This window comes from Zonotrichia leucophrys, chromosome 7, assembly GCF_028769735.1.
Source record: "Zonotrichia leucophrys gambelii isolate GWCS_2022_RI chromosome 7, RI_Zleu_2.0, whole genome shotgun sequence".
Classification (NCBI taxonomy): domain Eukaryota; kingdom Metazoa; phylum Chordata; class Aves; order Passeriformes; family Passerellidae; genus Zonotrichia; species Zonotrichia leucophrys.
Window position 1 is genome coordinate 8,800,791 of NC_088177.1, and position 18,307 is coordinate 8,819,097.

The following is an 18,307-nucleotide window of genomic DNA, read 5'->3' on the forward strand; positions in this document are numbered from 1 at the left end:
GGGCTGCAGGCAGCTGTCAGTTCTGAGTCCAAGTAATGTTCCTCATGGCTTTCTCTGGGTTTCTCAGATACCAAGGGCTGCAGAAAAGGGCTGGTGAACGTATCATTAGAATTGAAGAGATTCTCAGCCTAGATTATCAGACTATATTTCATTTGCTTTTTGCCATGTATTTTTAGCAACCCTGGTCTCTATACAGAACATACTGCTGCTTTTAGGAAGTTGATTCTTTCTTACTCTATTTGCAGATGACAAATGATAGGCAAAAAACACCATGCAGGAAAATTTTGCTTAGCATATGCTAAACTAACTGGGGTGAGACCGTTCAGATATTCTGGAGTTCTAATAGATATCGGAAAATCCAAAGTGACTGCCTGCCAAAAGAAATTTTGCATTTCATTTATTGCAAAATAGCTGCAGAAGTCAAAAGTTCTGCTTATCACAGATGTAAAAAGAGCAAAAAGCTCCATAAACACTTAAAAATAAAATAAGCAGAACTGTTCCTCCCTCCCCAGCAAAGTCATCACCACCATCAAAAATGGTAGAAAATATTTATGAGATGATTCTGTTAGGTGACACATCGACTTCTTCTTTCCTGATAGTTGGAAGCATGGAAGGGGTGCTGGGCAGCAGATAACCTTATCTGGACTATGTGTTTGGGACCACTCCTTGAGTGATGCTGGGTAACTTGGGGGTGAGGTGTTTTGGTTTCTTAGGTTTTTTAATTTACCTTTATTTTGTCTTGTGGGAGCAAATTGTCCTGTTCTGAAATGACAGCCACACTCATCTCTCACCGGTGTTCTGAGTGATTAACCAAAGTGAACTTTCTAATTCTGGCCAAATTAATGCAGACCACAGGAAGATGAGAGTAGAAACAGGAAAAGTGGAGGGAACCCCAACTACTCAAACATCTGTGTCTTAGTGTCATTCATTTCCTTCATGCCATAGCTTATCCACTGGTGAGGAGAATATGGCAAGCAAATGAAAACAAGTGCAGACACTGCCAGCATAAAAATGTCCCCAGAGCAGCTTGTGAGCAGGAGGAGCTGGGACCAGGTCAGCACTATTCTCTCCATGAGGATTCCTATTCTCTGCTGAACTATCAGAGCTCCAACAAGCTAGCACAGCACTGGAGGCTCACTGCTGGGCTGGGAACCCCTTTCAGTATTTAGCACTGGGGACACAAATCACACCACATGGGTGTTTATTGGAGAAACTACCAAGGAATGATGAATTCAGGGGCTACACACCACTGCTATAATATTCCCGCCTTGCCCTGCATTTCCTTTCTTACGGTGCAGCCTTAAAAAGCAGTTAAACATGTCAAAGTCAAGCTCGCTACCAGTTTTACAAAGAGTAAGATCTAGTATTTCACCCCAAGTTAATGCAGCCTTTGCCAATTTGCTGGTAGGGCTTTGCACGGGCAAATTAGGGGGAAGCAGCAGAAGGAATCAAAGCAGTAAGTTGGGAAAAAAGATGGCCTGGGATAGCCAGCAAAATAGAAATGAGCCTTGTAGCAGGGGAAGAAAACAGATGCTTTGTTTTGATTGCTCATTGTCAGTCTCATTATAACTTTCAAGCTGTCATGTTACTTCAGCTTTATTGGGTTTGGTCTCTTTTCCCAACTTTCTATACAGATGATGTCCTGATTGCTCTATTCTCAGGCCAAGTACACCCTGACCTCTCCCTTTAGTGCAGTAAGTGGCATTCATCTCCCCCTTATGCAGGCAAAGGGTGAAGAAGAGGTCAGCAGCCCTAATAATTGCATCTCGGACCTCTTTGTTGGTATGGTTATATGATCCTTTGTTTTCTGCTTTATGACTGACAAGCTCTCAAAAACCTTCTGGCAACACTCAACTTTCGCAAAACTGATAATTTTAGCTGGGGGAAAACTCTTGGTATTGCTAGTCTTTTTTTTTCAGTGGAGGAGGGCTTTTATAAAATGTGTAATTCCTAATCCAACTGACCCACATCTAAAACTCTGAATGCATTGAGTCAAAATATTGAATTGGAAGTAGTTTGATGCAATCAAGTATCTGGTCAAGGCAGAGCAGTATTTTGAGGCAGATGTGGTTTGGATGCTTCATGCCCCTGTGCTCTTTATGGGCCATTACTGTCCATATTTTTTATTTTGACCTCCCCCATGATAGGCACTGTGGGATCTCTTGGGAAATGGCTTTCTGAGAGGGAGTGGTAGGAGGGACACCAAGCTGTGACACCTGGGAGGTGATGGGCAGCTCTTGCTTGGCTCATATTGCCATCACTTTTTACAAAATCAGCCTCCAACTAATTTATTTTTCTTTCTTCTCCTTGTTCCAAGAATTAAATATTTCAGGCCTTTCAGAGCTAAAATTCTCCCTCTCTTTTTCATAGTTTTTTTTTGTGCTGGAGGTAGGCTTCATGTCTCCATAACAGTAGCTGAATCTAGAGATGGTGGTGGAAATTCCCAGGTTGAACTCAGTCTACATTTCAATGCTATTGGTTTTTAATGCCTCTTTTCATTTTTGAGGGCTGTGGGAGTAGAAGTATAGGGGTATGTGATCTCTGTGATCACTACATCAGAAGTGCCTATTGCAAGATGTTGTTGAGTCCCAAGAGAAGGGCAGAGGAACAGTAACAAAAGAGGTAATATTTGACCAAACTTTCTTAAATTTCAAACACTTGGACTTATTTTTCTCATCTTCTCAAGACCTTCAGGGAACTAATTCTTGAGGTTTAACAGAAAGAAGTGTCTGATCATTCTCTCCATATCATCCAGGCCTCAAGTCATACACAATATCCTAAAAGCAGCTTTGTGTACATATAAGAAAAAAAGCTGTTGCCTTTGTCATGCAGCCCAGAATTCTGTTTGATTTTCTTTTTGGTTGCTGCATTTTCCTTTAACCACACACATAATCTGATGTGCATTATCACTCCCTGATCTCATTACGTCCTTCCTTGAACTTGCATGTTGCTAGAACTGTCTTAGAGGGAAGAATGCCCTTAAGTGAGTCAGTAGTTCAATTCCAGTAATAACTTCACATATTTGTCTGGGGCTTTTTAGTGTCCTTATGAGCAGCTGGGCAGTCCTATGCTTATGTTATCTAGTGAGAGTGACTGGGCAGGGTTTTTTTGTTTGGATAGTTGGGTTTTTTCCACAAAACCTCTCTCCTACATGGAATTGGAGCCAACGGCTGTGATGCTGTGAGCAGTGGCTTGGTGGGTACAGGGCCAGCTCTTTCTGGGAAGACCAGAATTCCTTCCCACATTGCTGCACCTATCCACAGTAAACCTGAAACCTCATGGAAACCCTTGGCTGTGCTGGTGCTGCCTGTTTGCTTTGTGTGTAGTCAGATGGCCTGATCTTTTCCTAGAATACTGGTTTTATTCTTCCTAAACTGCCTAACCATCCTTGTGCTACCTGATGTACAAAACAGGGATGCTGGAGAGTTCACAGCTCTTCTCTGACATGAGGAGATATTGGACACACTTCCAAATATGGAGAAAAAGAAGGAGTTTTAAAAAAATGCTGTGGTATGTAATGCTAAATATAGGCAGAATGATAACAGAAAGAAGGTTCTATAGGTTTTTCCAAGCTTGCTGGCTTAAATAATTCTCTTATTCTGTATTTAATGATTGCCAGGCATGCTCCATGGCACAAAAAGTAATTCTGAAGAGAAGACTTTTAAATTCTTTTTTCCCTGTTTTTCAGAAACCAACAGAATATCAAAACATTCACAGTATCTTATTCTTTCAAACATGTAACAGTATTTTTAATTTTTTTTTTAAATTTTAGAGTTACCACTGTGATATTCAGGTGCATTTTAGCGCAAACAAACAAGCAACCAAACAAACCCCCAAAAATCCAAACAAAACAAGAAAAACCCCAAGCAAACAGAAAGCAACAAAAGCTTGAGCCCTTACGAAGTGGTGGAATTAAGGATAGCTGCTAATTTGTGGGCACTCAGAAAAAAACTGTGAGCCTGGGACAAACATAGCTTTAACACAAGAGACAGAAGGGCAGATCTCAAATTTACAAATAAGCAGGGACCCATTTAGATCTCTATTGCTTGAAAACAGATCAACTTTTTAAATACATATGGAGAAAGGCGGGCCTGGCTCCTAGGCATAACAGTGCACAGGCCAGTTTCCAACGCAAAGTTAATTTTTATTCTGAAGTTATTCTTTGTTAAATGATGCCAAAGCTAGAGGTTTGTGTGATGGAAACAATGCTAGTCTTGGATGAGTTCAGAAGTGTGTGCCATCCTAGCAGGAAGCCAGGTTTTTACTATGGCTTTTCATGTGCTAGCACATAAATCACTCCTCTTCTGTCCTTTTGTCCCAGAGGTGGGTGTAGGATGCTCTGTGAGAAACATCTCTCTGGCTCCTGGGGCAGCCTGGTTCAAGCCTCTCATGGTGTCCCAGAGATGTGCTCCAGCCTCCCGACAGCCGGGGCCAGCGCTCCAGCTCAGGGTCTGCCCAGTGTCAGGAGACAGCAGCGGGCAAGCACACAGGGGACACCAAACACTCCCTGTGTGCCACAGGCCAGAGCAGCCACTGTGCCTCTGCCACCCCTGGGCCTGCCAGCCCCCACCAACCACAGCTATGCTCTCCTTTAAAGAACAAAACTTCAGGACATCCCTCAACGGCGTTGGGTTTCCAGAAGCACAAAGGGTACCCAAGAGGCATTTCCAGAGATCCTTAAGTGTGGTTATAGCCCCAGAAGGCTCCTCTTGTGGAATCCAAATCCTGCTGGAATCAGGACCTTTTATTGTAGAAGAATAGTTGAAATGAGCTTTTGGTCTCACATAGACCCTCACTGTGTGTCCTGAAAACAGTCTGTTAAGCAGTGAGCTGCTGGCTCCATACTCAGGTAAGTCCAACCAGCTTTTAGGAATTCACCTGGTGATCTTGTCGTACCAAGAGCTACATTATTGTTTCATCCATATAATAAACCATCTTAAACCTATAAGTGTAATCCTATTTTTCCTCTCTTGAAAAAGACTAAATAGCCTGACCACACATGGTATTTTTGTTGCTGAAACAGGAATTACTTTGTTTTGGGTACTTTTCCCTTCCCTCTTTTAGAAGCAGAAGTCCAAACACATCAAAGCCTACCTAAATTTATCTGTGCCCAGTGGATGGGAGGGAGAGAAACCCAAGATCCAGAGTGCAGCTGGGATGAAGTGTGTGCCCTGAGCATGATTAAATGATTGTGAATGATGGAGATTGTTTCTGTTTACTATGTGTTCCATCATAAAGCTTTATGGAAAACATTCCTGGAGAGGAATAGGTGAACAAGATATTCCTACCATGAGCACTTCAGGTTCAGAAGTTCACCTTTAATATGAGCATTGCAGATTTTTTTTTTTCACACTCAAAGAGATACCTCTTATTTCATATAAAATGTGCTCAGCAGCCTGTGCTAGATGTTTCTTGGTCTGTCCTTGCTTCTGCTCGGAGAACAAATGTCTGCTAAATTGCATTCTTGAGAAAGATATTGAAATACAAATGTATCACCTCCTCTGCACAGGTAAGCAGAAAGGAAGGAGGGCAAAAACTCAGGCACGCTGAAAAAAAACTCCCCAAAGTGCAGAGTGGCCACTCCTGATCTGCTGTAAAGAGCCACAGCAAGAAAAGGACAGGAAAAACCCATCAATTTCTCAACTGCAAATAGAGAGCAACACCAGTTTCAAAAGAAATTTGAGTGCTTAACAATGAAATTATGTTCTCTGTGTTTGAAGATGAATTAAATCCCCATGATCCAATATTCTAAGAGTTAACATTCCTTTACTAACATGGCCCCAAGCAATAGCATGTGCAATGCTCTTGACAGACATTCTGATGTTCCCTATTGGTATTACATCTAGTTTATCTGAGGAGACATTTTCCACTTGATAAATGTGTCTGCTCAAGGGCAGACTGAAGTCATCTAAATATACATTTTCAAGATGACTAGAAACCTTGTTTCCTTTGTGCTTCCACTTCTTTTAGCCCACCTTGAAGCTCAGAGATGCTGGGATTTTGGGAGGAAAATCTGTGAGAATTTTCTTTGTGTTAGTAACCTGCAAGCCTGAGGATGGAAGCAGGATTTGCAAGCTGTTTATGGAAATGCAAGATTGGTGCCATAAAACAGCAGTGACCTATTCTAGTGGAATTTTCTCTCTTGTCTGTGTACTGAAGTTTTTCCTGAAGCTGGGTGTCAGCAAGATGAGAGAGGAGCAAAAACATGTATACTTTTTGGTTTTGGCTTTTTTTGTTTAATAATCCTTAGGGAATGAAGGTAAAAATCTGTGTCTAAATTACAGGAAAAGGTTGACATGTTCAAAACAAATTCTTCCAAGCTTCATAAATCCACAAAATATGTAAACATCTCTTCTACTGCCCAGAAATATGCAAGAAAGGAGCGTTTACTGAATGACCGGGAATTGCACTTTTAAGAATGTTTTGCATGTTTCCCATTATGTAAGAATCATATGGGAACAAGACTGAAATTTCTTATGAATCTGCGCCATAAAATTTATACCTGGCAATCATTTATCAAGAGACATTTTTTTATGGAACAACATTGCAGACCTGGATGAACTGTGCTTCATCTGCTGTGCTTTCATGTTAACAAAGAAAAGGATTATGCTACAAAATAAACAAGTCTCCTAATGAATATAAACTATTCTCAACTGTGCTGATAACAAATAGGCCAAGGTTAAAGAGCTAAATAAACCATGCTGCCCTGAAATGCAGTAATGACAATTGTGACTTATCATGATCCTTTAAACAGAGCTGCTCTTTTCTCTTTTTCCTTTGGGAAATTTGGCAAAAAGATTGGTTTTGCAGCCTCAGAGCTGTACCACTGCTACAGCCACTCCTGGTCTAATTGGTATGATAAACTAGCTCACATAGGCAAGGGATCACTTTTGATATTCATTAAATCACTATTACAGGCCCAATCCTTTTGCTTCTTGGTCTAGGATTTACCACCCACTTTTTCTGCTAAAGAAGCCTGAATATCAGGGTGCAAAACTTTTGTGCAGAGTACAAGGAAAAAGGCAGCAAGAACAAAACATTGTACATTGGATTGTCTTCAGGGTGGTAGCTATTTGATATTTACTTTATGGGCATGTAAGTCTTGGGGGACAGAGCCTTGGGTATTATACATGTATGTATAGAAAGCTTTCAGGATGCTTTAACCCCATTTTTAATAGTGAAAAGAAATAAATAGTTAGTCCTGCTGAGCACAATTCTGTTCAGAAACAAAGCATATGGTCCTGGTTCTGCATCCTGACAGCATTTGCTATTGACTTCACTGGGACTTTGAGCAGAAAAAAAGGCTGCACAGGAAGATCCACAACTCTTAGAGAGTTCAGGGGGAACTCTAAGAGTGACTCTAAAGTTACTGCACTCACAGGTGATGTATTTTTCTCCAGAGCTGGTGTCTGAGCTGTGTGTCTGTTCTCCTGCAGCAGCCAAAGACATAGTGGACATTTGTTATAGGAGGAGCTGGATCACAGAAACAGGGAATTTTTTTTCTTTGTCTGACTCCAGTCAGTGCTTTGGGCATTGAAGATGGATTATTTTCTCAGGTCTGCCCCAGACTCCTCTGAACACTGGACAGAAACTGGTATTGCCACAGTAGCATCACCTCGTGGCATGTGGCACACAAGGGAGATAAAATATCCCCAATCTCCCTCCAGTGATAGGGATGAGCCTGATTGCACATAATCTGTAGGTGCTTCCAAACCTTGTATATGACTGGATATGATAATATTCCTTCTTTCCTACTCTCTGGCTGTCATGTCTGTTTAAACTGGAAATTCCTTAGGACAGCTTGTGACTCATGAGTTATAGGTATCTCATACATTTATCCATAAGATTAACAAGGATGTCTGGGTGCTTTTAAAAGAATAGAATGGTAAATATCTCTCTTTCTATCAGTATCTCCCACCCCTACAGAGTCTGGGGTAATCAAGTGATTCTAGACAGTCCTGTCCTGACTGTTTTGTGTTCATTTCTTTTACTTTGTTTCATGGATTGTTCTTTCAGGTCAGCAGACACAGAACCAAATAGCTGTTTTAACCAAGTCCCTTTCCTTTTGCTGCTGTCATGAATTGGCAGCATGCTTGACTATACCACTTTGTGATTTACAAAGTGTTCTAGGAATCATCAGAGTAAATATGCCATAGAAAAGGATATTATAATGATGATTATATGATTATAAAGATCCATGTCTGCTAATTGCTGTTTGCAAGTTACATAACAATTGGGAAATAACTTTCAAATTACATGATATTTGAGACAAGAAACTTTTAGAAAGCCATATTGTCCTGTGGTGGATTTAATTCAATGAATTTTTGGAAGGAAGAAAAGTCATTCTAACCCATTTCAGTTTCTGGATACAGTATATCATTTTAGATTAATGCTTTTAACATTTCAAGGTGCCATTCTGGAATACAATGATCTATGGTATTCATCAATTTCAACATCTTTTGTTATAAATTAAGAATAGTACCCTCCAAAAGCTCTCAAATCAAAATTTTCATTTGAAATGATAAAAGTAAAGTGTGTCACTCTGACTGACCATATTTCATGTCCCCTTTTCTGATTCCCCTAGCTGTGGTACTGCTGTCATTGTTATTAAAAGAGAAGGCACAAAACAAAAATAGAGAGGTTGGAAAATGTGTACAACAATAAAACACTAGGGTATTTTCTACCTTCTCTGAAGAATTCACCTTCAAATAGTAACCAACACCAGCACACTATCCTGAAAACATTTTCTAAATCTCTCATGCTATTTGGAGATTCCAGGTATCTCAGAATCTGACTGCAGTGCCTGTATTCCTAGGTTTTCCTTGCTGATCACTCTAGTCAGAACTTGTCAGCTGGGCTTAACTTTGCTTATCAAAACTCTTGCTCCACTCCAGCACTTGCACTGTAAGCTCTTTGTGGCCAGTTTCTGTTACATATCTCTATTGGCTTTCAGGGACCTTTTTCTTTGAGTTGTTGAGCAGGAGCAAGGAATGCTTTCCTATGTGTTTCAGGCACCTTCCCCCAGTGGATCTTGACCCTTGAATGGTACTTCTGCTCTTTCTGATAATTTCAGCCTGAGGTTGTGGATATTCACCCTGGTGTGATTCCATTTATTCTATAATGCTCTTCTCCACTAGGATTTCACCCCTGGTGTTTGGTCACCACTCCCATGCAAGGTATTCCAGCTCCTGCTAGAGTACAAACAAACCTGGCTCAGGTCCTGTGTTTCCAGCTGGATAACAACACCTTGGCCAGTAAAGGGCACTGAAGTACCCAAGAGTATAAATTTTGGTAGAAGATGCCTGATCCCCTCCACTTGCCATTCCATGCTCTGGAATGGGTTTGAAGCATTTCAGAGGACAGATGGAGAATAACTTTCTCCATCAATCACAGCACCTAGCCTCTGGTTGTGGCATCATTCCTGCATTTCCCTGAAAAGTCCATTGATTTCTTGAAATTGTGGTAATCTGCATTCACTCCATGTCCTCAGTAGGGTTTGGATAATTGTGACTGAACTCTGAAGTGCATTTCTTATTAGCCCTTTCATTTTAATGGAGTACAGAGGCAGAAAGGTAGCATGAGAGTCTAGTTTAAACCCTGTCCTTTATACAAGGTTGTGGCTTTTTTCCACCATTTTACTCTCTTCACAGTTCTTGTCATGAAGCTGGATTGATATTTATTGGAATACGAATCCCAATATAACCAGTTAGATGGTGCCTGGGCCAGTTCTGACCCTCGCTGCTGGGCCAAAGGCAGCACTGTGGTGTTTTACCCCAGAGATACCTTGGCTGAGAGTGCAGCGGGGCACAAGACGCAAGTCCAGGCTTGTCAGGACTCCGTTTACCTCAGGAGAGAGCTTCTGGCGATGGTGAAGAGAAGGAAGGAGTGGATTCTGCCAGAGGGTTATATCCAGATGTTTATTCCATGGGTGCAGAGGTCTGCACCCAGACAATTCTTCCAACAGAATAGAGGCCACATGGTCTCATTAACATTTTAAGCTCAGGGCAGGGGAAGGGGAGGGGACAGGTGAGCCACCAACCAGATGAAGGGGCAGGGTCTCAAGGGACTAGGGACACCTATCACACGACGCCTTGCTGGTATGTTAGCCTGATTGACAGGGCACACTCAGCGAGGGGCGAGGGGGAAGGGAGAAGGTAAAACAGGACATTGCAACACACCGCAACAGATATTGTGCTATTTCTGTTCTGATTTGGTATGTGAATGAAGTGTCACAATTTCATTGCCTTGTGTACTGTATTCCCATATCTATAGAAATATCTGCATTTTACATAAATCTCAGAAAGAATAAGGATACAGGCATGGAATGCAAAGTATCTTGTACTCTCCCAGCTTACCAAAGTCTGTTCAGATGGAATTGTTGCCTCTGGCTTTTTACTTAAACTCTTGTAATACAACCCAACAACTGGAGCTGATTTGCAAAAATCCTGCTCAGCATTCTTATATTGTCAAATTTAAATAAACTATTAAGTCTGATTACTGGCAGAAGAAATTCCAGTTCAACATAGCTCTCTTTATTTTAAAAAAGGCTGACATATTATACCTTTATGCTTTATTGTTTAATAGAGCTATCTAAGTATACCTATGGCCCCCATCACCATTGTATGGAAGTGCTTCCAAAGTACTTAACAGAAATTATAACAACAACAACCTCTTTTTCAGTGATGAACTGAAGCTCTGCAGATCATCCCCTTTCCCTGGGCTCTTCTGCAGGAAAGTCAACACCCTTCATTTCCTTCTTACGCCTCTCCTCGCCTGCCCTTGGGAGTAGCCATCTCCTTTTTGGCTTTCATCGCTCCAGCCAAGGTAAATAATAGAGAGACCTTGTTATTAATGTTCTCATTTAAAAATCTATTATGGTATTTAGAATGATGAGGTCTGACTCTAAGTCAAGGGAAGATTAATTTACATGACACTAGTGAGAACGGGATGTGACAGTCTTTGGACTGATACAAGGAACTGTCCCAATAAATCTGAGCTTGCACAATTGCCACAGTAAAGTGTGCACCATGTGCTAGCATTCAAAATCTTCCTCTAGAGTCATAAGCAGTTACCAGGGTGTCACTTGCTTATCTCTTCGAGGTTTTACTATGGCAAGAAGAAGAGTATTTCTTAATATACATTCCCAGACAGAGGGATGAAAGGAACATCTTCTTGAAAGAGATTGTTGACCCAACCTTCTTTTTTTTCATTCTCTTCCTTTTAATTTTTGATACTCAAAGTAAAATGGGGGAGTACTGTCTTTCAATCCTAAAACAAGTTACAGCACTTACAGAGCAGGTACTGCCCTTGCTGTACTGTCCCTTCATCTTTTAGCACCTGTTGCTCCAAAATCTCTGTCCTAATGGCCAGCAGTTTTATTACACTGCATTTTGGCCTTTAAAGACCTACATGGCATGGGATTTGCCTCTGGAAAAAGTTGCCATTGCCTTCTTTAGCAGCTAACCCACTGAAGTTTATATGTATTTATGTAGCTATAAATAAACTCTTAGGTTATGCAGTTTGTGAAGAGTAATCAGCTGGATCAGCATATAGCAGCATGTGGAGCAGCAACAGAAATTTTCATGCCTCTAATGCCAAGGGAGTTTACTCCCAAAGTCCTGCAGCAATCTGTCTAAAAACGCCTGTTAAAAAATGCTCCACTTAAACCTCATGCCCTTATTCAGCTGCCAGGTGAGACAAAACTAATTTGTGTAGCTGAGCAGGCAGACACTCAGGGTAGGCAAAAAGGATGATGAGAAGGGGAGAACTGCCCATGGGTGGGAAGCTCTTTTCACATCTATCAGAACCATTTGTGGGTCTGATGGATGCTCCCCTCCAACCACCACGTCCTCAGATTGCCCACTCTGCAGATGCTGACTTCCTTCTTTTCCCTGGTGCTGGATGTCACATTAATTTGTGCATGGCCGCAGTCTGACTCCAGGGGCAGAAACATTCACCTTGGGGACAAGCCCCAGCAGTTTGCATGCATTTATTTATTTATGCACTCATACAAGAGGATGAGTAAAGGTAAAGAAAATCACCCCAAGCAAAAAAGAAAATTAGCATTGGTTTTGTTTTAACAACCTCAGGCAACTGAGACCTGGCTCCCAGCTGCACTGAGGCAGCTCTCCAAGCCCCCAAGCTCTGCAGTGCCCTTGTGGCTCCAATACAGCCTCTAATTCCATCCCCAGCACCAGCAGTGCTCTGAGGTGTGGAGAGGTTTTGCCTTCCTTACTCTGCTAAATTTCCCTTATTGTGTCAAGGGGAAGCTAAGATGAGCAAGATGACTTGGAGAAAAATAGCTGTCCTTTTAAAATCTGAAGCGTGGCGCTGATCACGGTGGGGAAAGCTGCTGATACATCTAAACCTCCAGTAACAGCTTCTGTTGGAAGATGTCTGTTGAGCCAGGTCTTGAGAGCTGTGAAAGACAAAGTTTCAGCAAATTGCTTCTAAAATAATTTTGAATGCACTTCTGTTTGTAAAGTAAGGATTTACTGAGTGAACAGTATCTTAATTCAGGAGCCACAACTTGCTCTCTTCTAGGAGTACTCTGTATTTATTAATGTAATTTGCAGAAAATTACAAGAAAAGGAGGAACCTCATCTATACATGAAAGTTTGCATTTGATACATAAGGGCTTCAGTTCAGGTTTCTTCCTTGAGAAAGGTCCCATAGCTTTTTGTCCAATGTGGATGTTACAGGAACAGAAAGATACCAGCCCCTGATGGAGGGTAAGCAGGAAGGGAAGGAGATCACTGCCCTGCACAGCTCTAGAACTCATCTATTTGATATCAATTTCCTTGATTTATTGAGGTCCACTGATCTGAAAGCTTCACAGAATGTTTATGTATGAGACAAGATGAATTTCAGGTCGCCACTAAGGAAAGATGCAACATTAGGTGAGCACATTATTGCTCAGTGGTAACTAAATTAGAATTTAAGAATCTCTTGACAAAATTTACTTGAAACAACTAAAATTTCAAATAGCATTTTGAAGCAGTATGTAAAACCCCAAAGTTTCTTCACTGGGTTTTTTCACAAGGGCAGTCAGGAGAAAGATGAAGATTTATGGAGCCTTGCAGGGTGGGCAGTGACCAAAGAGTTCCTGGCAGTGCTGGTGCTCCCGTGCAGCTGGGAACTGGAGCAAGCTTGGCAGTGGAACTGGGGTGAGATTGCAAGTCCAGGTTCAGCGTTATCTGAGCTGTGCTCATATCCTGGCACAAGTTTCAGAGCAGAAGAGAACTCTCTCTTCCGTTGACCCTCCAAACCTGCGAAGGTGCCTGTGTATTCTTTAGCTCCATCTACTGGCACCTGGCACAAACTGGATGTGTGTGCTTACAAACTCAACTATTCCTGCACCCAAAGCAAGAAATGGCTTCCTACAAATTGCCCATCTGGTAGATATGATTATCTTACTTTTAAACAACAATGAATTATTATTATTTTTGTAATCTCTGTAGGGTGGGGTCTATAATTTCTCAGAGGATAAGACTACACTGGAAATGTGTTACTGGACTACAAATGAATAATTGTGTGTGTGTGGCAATATGCAGTTATCATTTCATGCAATTATAATTGAAACATCATTAAAAAAGCCATAATTAAGTCTTTAGCAATACCCAGGGGATGCAAGTTGTTTCTATTCCCATTTTAAAAATGAATGAACAAAATCTGACCAAAGAATCCTGGCTCCTTTTTGCCTCCTCTGCTTGCTCTACATCTTTCCCTCTTCAAATGTTGAAAGAGGCCATTGGGTTGCTCTTTCCTGTGTTGGATTTGGGAATAGTGCTGAAGATTACCTTTTTCTCACTGTGCATTTCTATTTCTAGATATATTAAGTTTCTTTATAACATTAAGTTTCTTTAAAGCCTCTGCATAAAAAATTGAGTAATAATAATGGTTATTACAAGCAGGAAAAAGTGTAAGAATATGCCTAAAGACTAGATTTTAAAATTCTTTTTAAATAAGGGAAAATGTATTTTTCATGCATGAAACACTTTTAGAAGTGTCTTCTCCAGTATATTTTTCAAAAGCTATCAGTTGAGGAGTACTGGTTTGGAATCATCACTTACAGCAATTGTAAATCTGTATCCAGATTCCTATGGAGATTTCCTTTTCTTAAACTGTTTCTTCTAGATTTCATTTTTCATACTACTCATACATCACTATTTAGTGTAATGGGAAAACTCTGAAGGAACAATCCTTAGTTTTAAAATAAAATAAACAAATAAAACATCTGAGCCAAAATAGACCTGACCCTATTCAGAAGGGGTCATTATCTAGGAATATACTCATTTGTATAAGTATACTTTTAATAAAACTTTTTCCATATGACTTCAAAAATAATTGCCTGCTATAAAATAATAATGAAAAAGGAAACAAAACAGCACCATAAGCAATGGCTTATTGTACAGCAACTGCAAGACACCAAGTTTTGGAATAACTTTCCATAACCATTTTTTGATGGTTGCAATTTATTTATTCAGTTTTAAATGAAGAGCATTAACATTTATGAAATAAGACCAAAATACATAGGAAATAATTGTTGGATAAGAAGAGAAAAAAACCTGAAGGTGTTCCACACATTTTCAGCTAACATGATTTATACATGTGTCTGTTTTTAATGTTGAAGGAAGTTGGATTCAATAGATGATATTTCTTCCATGGGGAAATCCTAGTTACAGCAGGGACTCAGTAATCCTGCTTTCTGGACAATAAATGCTCAGCTTGCCTGTGAGAAGCTGAGGAGAAGGGGATTTTGACCTAAGCAAATTCAAAAGCAAAACACCCACTGTCTTCCCTGGGACCTTCATTTTAGTTGGGATGGTCAATATTTTACCTTGTTTCCCACATGAGCAAGGCAGGCTGCCCTTGTGAGTCAGCAAGAGAGCGATCTAAATGCCATGGATCATGGAGGTTTGCATCAGTCCATGCTATTCCTTCAGCAGGCTTTGTCCACTGAATAATTTGAGATCAGCTAACATGCAGGATCAACAGTTAAAAAAAAATATATATGTGTCAGCACCTAATGAACAGAAGTGGCAATGGCAGGTACATGGGATAAGAAAGAACACCTGAGAGCCTTAGGAAGCCCATGCAGGGGGTCACAGGGGCTGCAAGGAGCACTGATGGAGACAAGGTGAGCTTGAGTAGGGAAAATATCAGCATCTGAAGTGCAGAAGGACTGGTGAGTGAAGCAGGAGGAGGTGAAAGAAACTGTGTTTCCATTTCAGTCAATTTTACTAATTAGTGGCTGGTTTTTGATGAGAGTCAATATAAGGTGTGTTAATATGGTAATAGTGTTCTGCAGGAGCTGTAGCTGGCTGGGACTTTGGGGAAAGGGAGACAGAAATGTCAATTTGCTCATGAGAGTGAATTTAGCAGATTTACATCTTTGAATGAGAAGTCTCCAAAAAAACAGTAAGGGGTTTTTCCCCTCTTAGTCAATTTTGTATATAATTTGGCTAATTATATGTTATAATATGAAGGTAAAATCCATCTTGCTTCTGAAGTCAGGGAAAAAAGGTCACATTGCCTTGGACGTGTCCCACTAGCCAAGAGCAGATGAGTGAAGCCCTTCAGCAGCCAAGAGGGGCCAAGGAGATGACAGTCTCAAGCAGAAAGTGGCTTTTCTAAGGAGTGGTAGTTATTTTATTAAATACTGCAGAGAAATGAGAATTGAATGTAACATGAGCTCTCTGCTAGCTGATTCCAAGTCCAAATTGACCTTTCTATAGCTTTGCCTTATTGTTTATCCAATTCTCTTTGTCTTGGGTCTCCCGAGTACCAGCATGACTGACATCTGCCAGCAAAGATACACTGGCAGAGGCACACATTAACCACTGATCCCTGCCCATCAAGATCTGCTCCAGGTCACCTGTGCAGCCTGGAGACAGGAGCGCTGGGTGACACAAATTGTTTTGCTCCTGCTCAAGGACAGCCATTCTTCCTCTCTGAGATTACCAACCCCCAGCGCAGTGCAATCAATACCATGAAATAAGCTGTAATCTCTCCATGAACATAAGCACCCTTTGGGATGCGAGCTGGTCAATGCACTTTGATGTATTCCTTGAAGAGCAAAAGGTTTGGAACCAAAGTGCATTGTCTGGTTCCCAGCTCACAGACAGTTTCTGACATTTAAGGGGTATTTTATACCTGCTAATCTACTTGACTCTTGAATCTGTGGAAAAATTGAAAGTTAGGCCAGTTTTAAAGAGATTTTTCTTATTTGCTCACAGAACCCGGAGCTGAATAGATTCACTAAATCTAGGAAAGGCAGTGAACTAAAATAGGACAGTTGTGTCTTTGCTGGGAAGAGCTGTTTTTCAACTGAACTTGATAGTTGTTTTCACTTTAACATTTTAATTTCCCAAATTAGCAAAAAGTCCAGCAAGCAGTGTCTAATTTTTCTCCTGTAGCATTTTTGATGTATAGAAGTAACTTTAATCTCTGCTTGCTGTAGAACAAAACATAGTTTTACATTCTTGCCCTAGAGGCGGCAGCAGAGTACATAAGAAAGGAAAAAGCCAGCACACAAATGGGCAGAGTTGTGTTTGGTTAGTAGTTAATCTCTATAAAGTCTCACTAAAGGGTTTTGCTGGAATAAAGGGCTCACATAAAACCCAAGAGGGAATATAGGCATATCTTTGAAATAGGTAATAGGGTGAAAATAATACTAATGTTATTGCATGTTCTGGATTTGAGGGAAATAAGCTGATCTACAAAAAAAAAATAATTTGTTGGAGAGCACTCATGGAAGGAAACTGTTTTCCATATCACAGATTTAGAGAAAACCCAAGCTACTTGCTATAGAAGCTGTTGGGTCGGCAAACTTTAAAACAAGTGTGATGCTCTGTGACACATTAATTGAAATGTACTTTCCAGTGCAACCATTTAGCAATTTATATAAATATCAAAGCTTTTGGGGTTTACTGTCAGTCTTTGTTTCTGAATGAGAAATTTATAAAAAACATATGTTTCAAACTGCCACTGAGTACATGTTCAGAAGGATGTGGCTACTGAACTATATCAAACTTTCCTCAGTGCAATCATTTGATGAACAGAAGATTCTTCTGTTAATAATGTCTCTTTTCAATAATAACCCAAAGTTGGCAAAAGGGCTACTTTTTGAGATGGGAGGAACAAAGCCTTAAAGCATGGTCCCGTTGAAGTCCCATGGGCAATTTGTCATTGGCTTCAGTGAAACCAGGATTTTGCCAAAAATATCAAATGCTTTCTGAAGTCTTTCCATTAATTAGTCTGCAATTAAAAATAATTCATCTTGTAAGTAAGTTGTGCACAGAACCCACATTTCCGTAAACTTCAGATCTGAATCCAGGTTTTCCAGCTTCTGGGACTCCTCAGCTCCAGGATTTTGGTTTCTTTCCCTATGAGGTGTTAGCATGACAAAATTTTCATGTCACTTCCATTATTCCTATGCACAGTCAATCTCAGTTAATCTGTTTACATTATAGCAGCACCTAGAAACCTCCAGCCACACCAAGGATATGTTGACTTGGTCTGCTGTGATGGAAAATAAAGTGCCCAGAGCTCAGCCAGCCACCCCTTGTCCTGTCCATGGCGCATCTGCTGCTGGGATGTGCCCACAGGGAAGGCTGTGTTTGTGGAATGGGCCCAGGCAGGGAGGTCTGTGTGTGTGGAGTGGTGCTGAGAGCTTTCCAGAGACCCAGACCGTGAAGAGGGTGTTCTCAGCAGCACTGTGGACACCACTTCTGCCCCTCCAGAGGACAGTCCTTGGCAGAGGTCCCACAGGCTGATGGGGTGAGCGAGGGGATGTACAAAGCTTTGGCAGAAAGGAGAGGCTCGGTCTGGCTGAGGGCCTGGTGACTCCATGGCCTTGGCTGCATGAAGGGCGTCACAGGTTGTTCACAGTTATTTCCTAGCATCAGAGAGGGCAATTAAGACTTTTTCATCTAGTACAAAAGTTTTATTTTACTACCATTCTTTATGTTTGGAAAGCTTTTACTGGTTTGTAAAATGCCCTGTGTGTCCTCTGAAATGCTCTCATTAAAATGCCTTGGCTTCTCCTGCAGCTGATGCAAAGGACAAATCTACCTTGCTCCACTAAATCCTGCAGGCTTTATTCTGGCCAAAGCTCTGCTTGGGTAAGAAATGAGAGCAGAGGCAGCCTGTTCTGGTGCAATCCTCTGCTAATTCTCTGGGTTCTGGAAAAGCAATATTCCTCTGTGCTCACAGGAAGGGACAGTGGGTGCTTGTGCAGGGTCACACACAGCTCTTTGTGTACAGCCAAGTGTGAAAGTGAAGGGCCCTCGTGAACAGGAGTTCT